Source organism: Lontra canadensis, unplaced genomic scaffold (assembly GCF_010015895.1).
Source record: "Lontra canadensis isolate GAN:19392208 unplaced genomic scaffold, GSC_riverotter_1.0 scaffold11, whole genome shotgun sequence".
NCBI classification, from domain to species: Eukaryota; Metazoa; Chordata; class Mammalia; order Carnivora; family Mustelidae; genus Lontra; species Lontra canadensis.
In genome coordinates this window covers 4,652,989-4,665,414 of record NW_022631005.1, presented here as the reverse complement: position 1 = coordinate 4,665,414, position 12,426 = coordinate 4,652,989, and the positions used below count along the sequence as shown (strand labels likewise).

The 12,426-nt window shown below is 36.6% G+C and overlaps 1 protein-coding gene across 10 annotated transcripts in view; it reads left to right on the top strand.

Annotated features, from left to right (window-relative positions):
• ZNF385B (zinc finger protein 385B) overlaps window positions 1–12,426 on the top strand; it is a 388,138-nt gene that overhangs the window by 108,403 nt on the left and 267,309 nt on the right. Inside the window, exon 1 of one of the 10 annotated variants that reach the window (XM_032856040.1) lies at window positions 260–320. The exons of the other annotated variants lie outside the window; for them this stretch is intronic. The gene's annotated coding sequence lies outside the window, so the exon portion shown is untranslated. Of the gene's footprint in view, window positions 1–259; window positions 321–12,426 lie in introns of those variants that run through there. 10 annotated transcript variants of the gene reach the window in all.

Genomic DNA, 12,426 nt, shown 5'->3' with positions numbered 1-12,426 from the left:
AATACCGACGCTGACCCGGAAAGTTCAATTAGTAGATGGCCATGCCTGGAAAGGTCAGATGGGGCATTATAAGTATAGAGTATTTGCAAGCCAACGAGATAAGGGCAAGCTCGAAGTTAGCCCTGGAGTAGATGGGAGTCCTGTTGCTTAGGCTTTTTGAACTCCCAATTCCTACATGATGAGAAGCTGTTTCTAAAGAAGAAAGGACCGGGAGTTATGATGTATTCACAAAGCAGTATGCTTATTAAGTGTCGGTTTAGTATGTTAGGTCTGCAGAGAAATCTATTTTTATTTGACTGGAAGCTAACATGGCACATGGGGTATGTATTTATATATGTGTATGTGTTTTTCCTCCTAAATTTATTTGAAGCAGATGTTTTATAGCTTTCAACTCTGAAGTTATAGATAAGTGTGTATTCGTTTGACAGAAGATTCGAGAACCCCATTTACTGCCAGTACATGTGAAGCTTGGCTAAGCAGACGCATCAGGAGCAAACCATTTGTGTTCGCCAATCTGTCTCAGCAAGTCCCAGGGCCACTATCTTGCTAGAAGCCACTGTGTGCTTTTGAAAGCATGAAATTAGTTTTATACTGAGCACATGGTTTCTCATTTAGCAGCTCTTTTTATGGTAATGGTCAATTTATGGTTCACTGCCAGGATTTCGGTGTTCTGTCAAAGCTGATAGCTTCTGCTAAGGTGTCCGTATGAGATAAATTTTTAAAAAGCAGAGGGAGGGGTCACCTAATTAGACCCTCAAGAAGAGACTCTTCCCTTCGACCTTGTCTCTTCTTTCTGAATGCATTGTCATTTGTCCGAAGTTCCTTTATGTTTTTAATCCAAAACCTACAGATTTAAAGTTACTAACATTTGTCACTTTGGACTTCCCTTGATGTGTGACATCAAAATTGCTATGTTCTGAAGTGTAAAGTATTTTTTCATCTTTTTGTAATGCATTTGGAGAAAACCACTCTATTAGTGCTGACCATATTGTGCAGGTCATCATTGGACTTATCTGCTTGTTTGGTAACACATCCTACAGCAATGTTGGAGAGAGGACCAGGCTTTTATATATTTCAAAGTTGATATAAAGTACCTGTACTTTATTATACATGCATGTGCTGTGGAATAAAACCAAACAGTCTGAAGATAAATTAAAAATGTTGAAAATGTCGTCTTTCATATAACTTCCTCATCTTGAAAAAAGCTCTCAAATGCTAAAATTATATAAATATTAAAGACAGTTTTTATTTGTTTCCACAGAGTGATAATAGATGAAATGCACTTGTAAATATTGTAGGAATTATTTTCTTAGCCTTTTCGTTCCATCAGAAAATAACCTTTCTTGAAACTTTTGCTAGTCATAATGCATTTTGAAATAGAGGTGGTCAAAACTAACTACCAGGACGTTTAATGAAGTATTTATTCTTGTGTTTTTTCTTTGTACGGTGGTAATGGATATAGACAGATGGATTAGGGTACACATTAGAATGGTGCTATTGTACTTTTTTTTTTTCCAAATGGCCTTGACAATGGAAATGAAAACACTTCTGAAATCTTGAATTTCATGATTTTTTTTTCTTTTTAATCCATGGATTTTTGCCTACGTTAAGTGATTTCACATGATTAAGCATCCAAGATAAAATGATATTTATTGAAATGCAGGCACATGATATGTCCCATTATAATTAGAGGGTTTTCTGATTTTCAGTGAGGCATAATTTTAAACAACTTATTTTTCTTCTGCTCTTTTGGGGATGTCATGTCACAAGTCATCCTCAGATTGTCAGAGGGATTTTCTTTTAGGTTTTGACTTACAAATAAATATCTCATGTTTCTCACTTCCCGAAGCCTATGAAACAAATTGGGTTTGTGGGTTGAGAATTAGAAGATTAGAAGGGATTGAGATTTTCTCTTTAGATTTCTGATGATCTAACATGTTTAGTAAATGAAACCTTAAAAGAAGTTTTAGAATGTCAGAATTCTTCTAGAACAGCAAAACTTGTCATATTACATAAATCATAGAAATTTACTAGTTGAAGCAAAGGATAATTTAGCATATCTTCCTAAAATTGTTAACAGCAATTTCTCTTTCACAAGGAGTAGGATTTAGAAAGTTATCATGGGGATGTGAGATTCTCATGTATCTGTGAAATTCACCTGCATCTTTTTGCTTTTATATCAAGAGCTAGCAACCCTGAATTTCCGTCAGCAGATTTTAAAAATGATTAGTTATGAAATATAGCAGAGAGTAAAGTAAGTAGTAAACCTACTTTAATTCAGAAACATTATGACAAAATCAAAGTACTATCCATGTTTGGTGAGCTATCCTATTGTACACGTACAGTTGTTAGTTTGGACTAATTATATAGTTGGTAGTTTGTTTTGACGTTTGTTGCTGTGGTGATGAATACTTTTTAGTGTAAGTATGTCCCAGGCAGTATTTGGGACATACCTGTACTAAAAATTATTCATTGTTTAGCTGAAACTCAAATTTGACAGGGTCTCCTGTATTGAACATGGGAACCCTATCTAGTTTCTAAATAAGAAGGTGAATCTTTATTACCTAGAAAATTGGGTCTGTCAAAGCCAAAATGGATGCTTCACATTCCTATAAAAGCAGTTCCTACTTTTGGAGCTTATGCCTAGGAACTCCAATGAAAACAAAGTTTCCATTTGAGAAACTTAAAAATGGTATAAAAAATAGGATTGTAGAGCAGAAATCATGAGCAAGGATATGAAAGCCTCCTATAATTACTGAGATAAAACAGTAAAGGCAGCATATTAAGTAACAGTTATCGGGAACATTTTAGATAGAGAATAGTGAGAATTGTACAATTAATGCTCAATTGTTATCCTTTACCAACTAGAACATTTCAGGATTGTCTTCCTTTAACAAGTTTGAGATTCTTACAAATTAACTATTTTGTTGTAGTTAAGAAGCCTAATGAGAGGTCTCTCACATTATTCAATGTGCCACAGCTGAGTAGAAGAGAGTAAAGATTTACTGTGTACCTACTAGGTGCCTCATACAGCATCAAAATACTTATAGATCGGTTTTTATTGAAGAACTACTTTTTAATATATTAATGTAATACCCATTGTACACATGTTATTTGTCAAAAAAAAAAAAAAAAGAAAGAAAGAAAGAAAGAAAGAAAAGAAAAGAAAGAAAAGGAAAAAAAAGGAAAGCGAAATCTTGTTCCCAGCCCAGAGTTACTCCAATTTTAACCTCACCAGAACAGAGCAGAATGTTCCATCCTGGTTCTGAATGCTACTTTTAAACATCTGGGCAACCTCCCCACAGAGAAATAGAGGAATAAAGATTCATTTTCCTTTATCTCACCTAAGGCTATATTTTAAAATCCTCTTTGCTCACTCAGACTTTGCATTACCTTTCTTCTCACTTTTCACTTCCTAGTATCTCCCTGCACTCACTATTTTTTTTTTTTTATAAATATCCCCACAGAGAGTGGCTAGACATCAGTTAATAATTTGATTCTCAAGATAAAAAAAAAAGAAGTAAACTACTTATACTTTAACAGAATTTTGTGTTAGGCTACCTTGCACTTGACTAGTAAATAATGCAGAGGAAATGTTTGGGGTAACTTCTTTAAGTTAACCTTTTTATACCCAGTCTAAAACAGCACCTCGGTTCTCTGTCCATCATGTGACGTGTCAAACCAGAAAACCAATTTTGAGTCCAAATTGATCAATTGAATGTGGGAGCAATTAACTCAAGTTTTGGAAATGGATTAACTCTTAACCGCCCAATAAAGAACTGTTCAATAAACCATATCTTCTTTCAGTTAAATGGTACCTCCCAGGGCGCCTGGGTGGCTCAGTGGGTTAAAGCCTCTGCCTTCGGCTCAGGTCATGATCCCAGGGTCCTGGGATCGAGCCCCACATCGGGTTCTCTGCTCAGCAGGGAGCCTGCTTCCTCCTCTCTCTCTGCCTGCCTCTCTGCCTACTTGTGATCTCTGCCTGTCAAATAAATAATTTAAAAAAAAATGGTACCTCCCACACCCACAATGATCTAATTCATTTCTCAGGGTCTATTGTTCCATAGGACAAACTCTAATTTACTTTTTTTTTTAATTTAATTTTTTTTAAATTTCTTTTCAGCATAACAGTATTCATAGTTTTTGCACCACACCCAGTGCTCCATGCAATACGTGCCCTCCTTAATACCCACCACCTGGCTCCCCCAACCTCCCACCCCCCACCCCTTCAAAACCCTCAGGTTGTTTTTCAGAGTCCATAGTCTCTCATGGTTCACCTCCCCTTCCAATTTCCCTCAATTCCCTTCTCCTCTCTAATTTACTTTCAATATTTTTCTGTCTTTTAACAGTATACCACTATTTCAATCTGATTATTTTGAATCTCAGAAGATATTTTTTGCCTTCTCTTATCAATCTGTTTTCTGCTTTCACCTAGTCATAAATGTTACCGTATTATGCATTAGTTCTTTTAATTGTTCTGGATTGTATTAGTGGCTTTTTCTGGTATTTAAACTACATTCTTTGGGAAAAGTTTCTAGCTCTTGTTTACCTTAATGATCACTACTTTAGTCCCCATGTCAGCTCCAGTGTCCCCCTACTTATGTCAATCCTGTCTGGCCATGCAGTCTGTTTGTTATGGCAAAATACCAGTGTGAATCTATAATATGAATTTTAATAACTATGTATCCTCAAAAAACATTTTTCCTAACTTGTCCTCAGATTCTTAGAAAAGGGGCTAGTTAAATTTGCTAGTAATTTGAGGAATCTATTTCTTTTAATTTCCTAAAAGATGAGAATGCTCAAAGCTATATTTTCTTGACAAATGGCAATTGAATAATAAACCAATATTATTATTGAATAATAAAAATAAGGCCTCCCCCAGGGAATGCCTATTCTGTCAGAGTGAGGAATTTTCGTCTTCTCTTTCCATCCAGGGAGTCTGCAATACCATCACGCTATTTAACTGAACATCTTTTTGCCGACATTTCAAATTGGTGTGTGAATTTCATTTGGAGATCTATGATAATTCTACTTCTATCCTCCCCACCCCCCGATTCACTCTTTGGTAGTGCTGGTTTTTTAGAAGACGATGGAGGTAATGACTTCACATCTAGAAGCCCTCTGTTTCTACCAGCAGGTTAAGGTGGTATTTTTTTTTTTTAAAGATTTTATTTACTTATTTGAAAGAGAGAGACAGAGAGAGAGAGAGAGAGCATGTGCGAGCATGTGCATGAGCAGGGTGGAGGGGCAGAGGGAGAGGGAGAAACAGACTTCTCACTGAGCAGGGAGCCAGACGCAGGGCTCACTCCCGGGACCCAGGGATCATGACCCGAGCCAAAGGCAGATGCTTAACTGACTGAGTCACCTAGACACCTGAGGTGATATTTCTTTACTCGAATGTTTTTTCTTGGAGAACAAGAAAGAGGAGCTTGAATTTTGAAGAAATTTCAAAATATTCAGGAGTAAGCAGATTCAGAAATTAATCCACAGGGATTTTTTTTCTGGCATTTGTCTACATTTTATATATTTTTATTTTTGTACAATGGGTAATGCAATATTTATGACAAATTAGTTAATTCTTGCTTAACTGAAATTTTCAAATATTGTGCAATTTAGGTGTATAACAACTTTTGCAAATTAGGGGGAGCAAGCCGTGGCTGTCACTCTGTATACACAATAGTTAGAAATCCTTTAATGGGTTGTGAATCATGCTTAACTGGGGTAGGGAGAAAATAGGGATGGCTTAGAAATGATCTCTAACACTTATTTCTTGCTTTAGCTACAACTGATTTAAGCAATATTGAACCTCTATCAACAAGTTTTATCATTGTCCTTCTTTAATCAAGTGATTGCAGTAAATAGTGCATAAAAGGGCTGCAAAACAACAGCAGTGATAATTGACACTTTCAAACCAACTATATGCCAGAGCCTTCATCTCATTTAGTCCTTGTAACACCCTTATCAGTAAGTGCTGTTATACCTACTTTATGAGAGAAGGCTACAGAATCCATGCTTTTAAACACTGTCCTAGAGACTAGCCTTCGTAAGACATTTAACCAAATCTTTGTTGATATTATTTGATATTATTTTGTGAGTAGAATAGAAAACTGTGGACTGAATGATAATGTAATTTGGTGGATTTGTAATTGGTTGAATCCTTACACCCAAGTGTACCTGGCCAATTATTCTCTTAAAGTGAGGGTCTAGGACTCTGCAATGACTTGGGGAGAACATTGATGACTTGGCTATTGCATTTGTAGATGACATGAAGGTGAGATAATAAATACATAGGGAGGGGCGCCTGGGTGGCTCAGTGGGTTAAGCCGCTGCCTTCAGCTCGGGTCATGATCTCAGGGTTCTGGGATCTAGCCCCGCATCGGGCTCTCTGCTCGGCAGGGGGCCTGCTTCCCTCTCTCTCTCTCTGCCTGCCTCTCTGTCTACTTGTGATCTCTGTCAAATAAATAAATAAAATCTTTAAAAATAAATAAATAAATACATACATACATACATACATACATACATACATAGGGAAATACAACTAATATAAATCTCCAAACCTAGGCCACATCCCATACAAATAAATCAGAATCTCTAGGAGTGCTACACGGGAAGCAATAATTTTAAAACTCCCAAGACAATTCCAGTGGCAGTCCCAGTTAGATGCACTCTTTTGAAAGATGGACCAACTCCAGCAAGGTCAGTTTCAACTACAGTAAATGAAGTAGGGAGAGAGAAAAGTTGTAGGAGTATTAAACCATAAACTCATGTATGAATCAAAAGCATAACATGATCACCCCCTACGATCTTAATATAGTATCTTAGGTGGGATTAGAAGAAATTGAATACCTGTAACAGTGAAGTTTCCTCAGTTGGTCAGAGTATGCCTGAGGTTTGGGAGAGATGCAGAGAGCTTTAAGTGCTTTCATTTGAGGGTAACTACCATGACCAAGGTATGCTCAGTACTTTGCCAAGGAGAAGAGATCATTAGAAGATTTATTATAACGTTTGAGTTATAGTGTTTCCTTTCTTTATTCCTCCCTCCTTTTTATTTGAATGTTTTTCTTTTTTTGTTTGTTTTTTTCCTAATTTTTTTATTGAAATATAATTAACACACAGTGCTGTATTAGTTTCAGGTATACAATGTAATGATTCAGTAATTCTATACATGACTCAATGCTCATCACAATAGGTGTACTTTTAATCACCTCTATCTATTTCATCCATTTCCCCATCTCCCTCCTTTTCAATAAAGTTTTCAGGTAAAATTAAAATCAGTGGATGGGCTTTTCAGGAAGAAAGATCTTTATGTGATGTAAAGAACTTCCTAAAAGAGGTGTATGAATAGGAAGAGATTCTTTTTTTGGACAAAGTGTATGTCCCTGATTGAAGCAAAAGGCAGAATGTGACTTAGGTGTGTGATAGAGGAGAATAAGGATTGGATGGATGGTTAAAGTAGATGATTTTCCAGGGGAACCTGAGTGGCACAGTTAGTTCAGCAGCTGACTTGGTTTTGGCTTAGGTCATGATCTCAGGGTCCTGTGTCAGGCTCCCTGCTCACTGTGGAGTTTGCTTCAGTTTCTCTCTCTTCTTCTACCTCTCCCCCTACTTGTGTGTGCACCCTTTCTTTTTCTCTCTAAAATAAATAACTCTAAAAAAAAAAAAAGTAGATCTTTCAACTTCAGACTCTGTAATTGCAGGAGTGTGTTAAATAAATAAGGTAATACATCAATGAGAATTTGTTCATTACAGTAGTTCTGCATCTAGGAGAAGCAGCAGAACACAGTGATTATGGGGAAGTTTCAAGCCTTCAAAGGTTCAAAGCCTTGGCTCCACCACAACTTAGCTGTATAACTGCGCAAATTACTTCACTTTCCAAGTCTCAGTTTCCTCAGCTGTAGAAGAAGAAGAATGGCTTCCATGCATGCATTTGCTGTAAATATTAAGTGAGAATAATGCATATAAAGTTCTTGGTGTGCCAAATTGAGGGAAAATGGCAAGAATATGATATAATCAGATATTATAGTAAAAGCTGTAAGATTGCCAATGATAGCTTTATGGTTTGGCATGAGGTTAAGTATTCAATAAATGTAACCCATTATTACTTACAAATTATGCTTTCTTCTCTTGTATCTGTCTTCTAGTAAAAATTAGAGTTTGAGAGATAAAACCTAAAGCAGGTAAATTTTGGTGGGAAATACAAGGCTAGAGTGTGGGAGACTCAAATAACATGGCCCACGGCAGGAGGCTTTGGGTAAGTGTAGGCCGTGTAGACTGCTGGGCATAGATACAGAAGGGAGATTTTGAAAGGAGATTGGGGAAACTAATTGCTAATTCTCATCGCCCATTTCCATCCATAATTTCACTTGATCCCTAACATAACCCTGGGAAGTAAATAAAGTAGTTAAGTTTTTGCTCATTACAGTAATATTAAATCAGCATCTGGGGAGTGACTTGCCAAATAGCAGAACTGGAAGTCAAACCTAGACTTTCTGAACCCCCATTCAGCACCTTCCACACATCAGCTTCTTCTGCCTCCGTCTGTGGGCAGCCCAGCTCAAAGGTTTACTTTTGGAGGAGGACTTACCAGTTGGCCATAAACAATGTAATGAAGTTTGGAAATTAAGGGAAAATGTGGAAAGGGAGTATAATCAGTGAATCAAATTTAGTCCAGGAATAAAATTTTAAAGCTTTCCTGTTGATTGGAAGACAGCTTGTAAAGAAGGTTGGAAAGATAATTAAAAGCTCAAGTAGTAACCTTACCAGTCAATGATGTTAACATTATTATCACATTTTATGGGATCTGAATACTTAAAGGGATTTCTGTGTAATATAATTAACTATCCTTAACACCCTCATACTAAAGGACAAGCTTCTTTAGTATGGTATAACAAATCCAACGGTTAATAAGAATCACCATATATTAAAAGTTTAATGGTTCAGTGAGTTGGGAGAGGAGGAAGAGCAGAAGACAAAAGTTTGTGTTTGGATTCTGTTAAAATCAAAAGAGCTTAACAACATCTGAAAAACAGTGGACAGAGGACAGACTGTGATTTTTTTTTTTTTCAGACAAAGCTCTAAGTCCCTAGAATAAGTATCAAGTAAGATAGTTTGATAAATTATTCTGCATATTCTTATTTTAATAAATATAGATTATAAGTATAGATGGGTCACCTAAGATCATTTTTCATTGGATCAGGATCTTTAAATTTTAGCTTTAATTGTCATGGTGCTTCTTGTAGACAAACATATTATATATTTTTTCCTTATCCCATTTGAATATGTTTATAAAATGTAAAAACAGATTAGTAAGGTATATTTAAGGAACAAGCTTTTTACCCAAAGTTAACCATTTCCATATCCAATTCATATTCTCTTACTATACTTATCCCTAAATATTTTTCTCTCCAAGACTGCTTGAGCTAGAAACTATGTCCTAATTCTTTTAAATATGTGAAATTCACTACAACACTAGACACATACATAGTACATGATATATTTAAAACATTGACTAAGAGAGACTACCATTAAGTACAGGATCTGTGATTACTTGTCCAGAACTCAATAAATTATTTGATATTGCCACTCATAAAAATATTTATCTAATTAAAAATACAGTGAGACTTTCTTATCAGATGGGCAAGATCAAATCTTATGATAATACAGCAAGTTAGCAAATGTATGGTCATGGAAGTACTCTTGTTCATTGTTGGACAGAGTGTAAATTCATTTGTGTATTTGACAAGGCAATGTGGCAATAACTACCCAAACTTAGAATATGCATATCTTTTGGCCCAGCAATTCCATTACCCCAGATTTAGTCTGTGTGTATGCTTGCATATGTAAACAAAGGTACATAGAGCAACAAATTTTGTTGCATGTATCTATGTAAAAATCCATACAGGATTTTATTCTAACATTATTTGTTGCAGGAAGATATAGAAAAAAATACCCAGCAATGGGTGGTGGTAATAATCATGGTTCATCCATGCAAGGTGATATTGTCTTAGCCTCTTTGGGCTGCTATGACAAAATACTCCAGATGGGGTAGCTTATAAACAACAGAAATGTCTTTCTCATAGTTTTGGAAGCTGGAAGTCCAAGGTCAGGGGGCAGCATGGTCAGGTGACATCTCTTTTCCAGGTTGTAGACTTTTTGTTGTATCTTCACATGGCAGAAGGGACACAGGATCTCTGTGGGGTCTCTTTTATAGGAACATAAATCCCATTTATGAAGACTCTACCCTTGTGACGTAATCATCTCCCAAAGTCCCCACTTCCTGATGCTATCACATGAGGCATTAGGATTTCACCATATGAATTTCAGTAACAGTAACAACTGATACGGGATAATGTGTAAGGTATAAGTAAAACAAGAAATATGCAGAACAAAATATATGTTGTTTCCATTAGAGATATGTTTGTGTGTGTATTATGTATATACATACAAATATATGCGGAGAGAGAAGAAGGGGGAGGGAAGGAGAAGAAAGAGAAAAAGAAGGGATGAATCATTTCATAGGGAGTCTAGAGATGGAGTTCAAAGTAGAATTACTTTTGACTGTATTCCCTTTCATATTGTTTGAAGTAGACTTTTATTTAAGTATTATACCCTTTTGTACTCTTGAATTTTTTAACATACTTTTACTTTGGAGAAGTTTACTTTTGAGAATAACAGATATATTCATATAAAAAAATGAAAGATGAAAGAGGCAGAGAGAAAAATGACAGGAATGTGATGTAATTAAAAGTTGTCACAGTAAAAGCTTGTAGAGTTGCCAGATGATGACTGCATGGTTTCCGGCCGTGGTTAATAGATGAGGAAGGCAGAAGCCATTTTACTGGGTAATTGGATGATGATCCAGTCTATTGGCCTTTGTCCTCCCACATGTCTGTCCCAATGTGAAAAGCTGATGTTTGGTCAATTCCTGAGCAGGTGCTGTATTGACCCTCTGTGTCCAGTCCTGGTGTCCAACCTTAGCCTACCTGATGTGTGTTTTTACTTCCAGAACTTTCAGGAAATACACTCAAGTATTCATGCTTGAACAATATCACTTGTGGGTCTCTTCCATAAAATCCATTCAGATGTGTTAGTCTTCAGTGTCCATGTAAAACAGCAGGGACGTGAGGGACCTCGGCTTTGTGAAATGAAAACTTCTGAAGTACCTCAATGCGAGTCATACTAATATATGCAAAGGAAAAGAAAGACCAAATTACATTAAAATAATAGGAAGACATGCCTTAAATCTACAAACATGACAGCATTCAGTACTGCACTGAGATCACCCTTTTGTGCAGAGGGTTTGTTTTTTAATCTCATACATTTAGTTTTCTGAGAAAGACATAACACTGGTGATCTTACCTTTGGGACTGTAATACAAAGTCATGATTTGACAATGGACGTCTTATCTTGAATTCCTTTGCTTCTAGGGGTTTAATGCTGAGTGTGAATGTTAATTTAACACATTCTTTTTGTTTAATAACTCAAAATCCCAGCTGAGCTGAAGTGGGAGTGATTTTATATTATATTAAATGTTAGCTTGCAGAAACGTGGCATGAAGGACTTGGTTAATATTATGATCAGCTAACTGTTGATCAACTAGACATTTTCCTTCTCTCTTCTAATCGGTCTAAGTTGGCTACACTGCTGCTTTTTTAAAATATGCTCTTGCTTGCATTTGAAGATGATACCATTGGATTTTCACAGATACATACACACACACACACACACACACACACATATACACATACACATACCCTTCTCTATTATGATCAGCTGCATAATTGCTGACATTTATGCATTGTCTACCCCAAATTAAAGATGGTTTGGGTTTGTGAATCCAAACAGAGCCAACTAGATGTGAAAGTCACAATATTAGCCTCATTGGCATGGTGCTCTAAGCTAACTAGGTATAATCATGGTTGACCTAATGCTAATATTCTATGAATTTCCATCTCTCTTTGCTTCATATAAACGGCAGCAGGAATAGATCAGGGAAAGATGTCTTACAAACTTTCCAGGTTACACAGTTCTAATTTCAAAGAAGTGCCCAAGAATCAGCACAGGAATTGTGATACTCAAACTGCAAAGGCTGAACTTTTGTACAAAGAGGAGATGTGAAGCTGAAAAAGTAGGACTTCTTTTCCTCTGATAGGCATTATTTCTTTGTGTAAAGATTAGTGCTAAATGGTGGTCCGTGGCATGTCTGAGGGTGGGATGGCTGGGAGGAACTGTCAGGAAACAGCGTTTTGGCAGAGCAGACAAGCCAGTTGCAGGGGACCCCTGGATGCAAGTCTCTGGGAGACTTCCCGACCGCAGCGGCATGTTACAATCCATTGGGGAACTTTTAAATAGTGCTGATGCCTACGCTCCACCCCGATTAATTAAATCCAAACTGCTGGCATGTAGGTTTTTTAAAGCTCTTCAGCG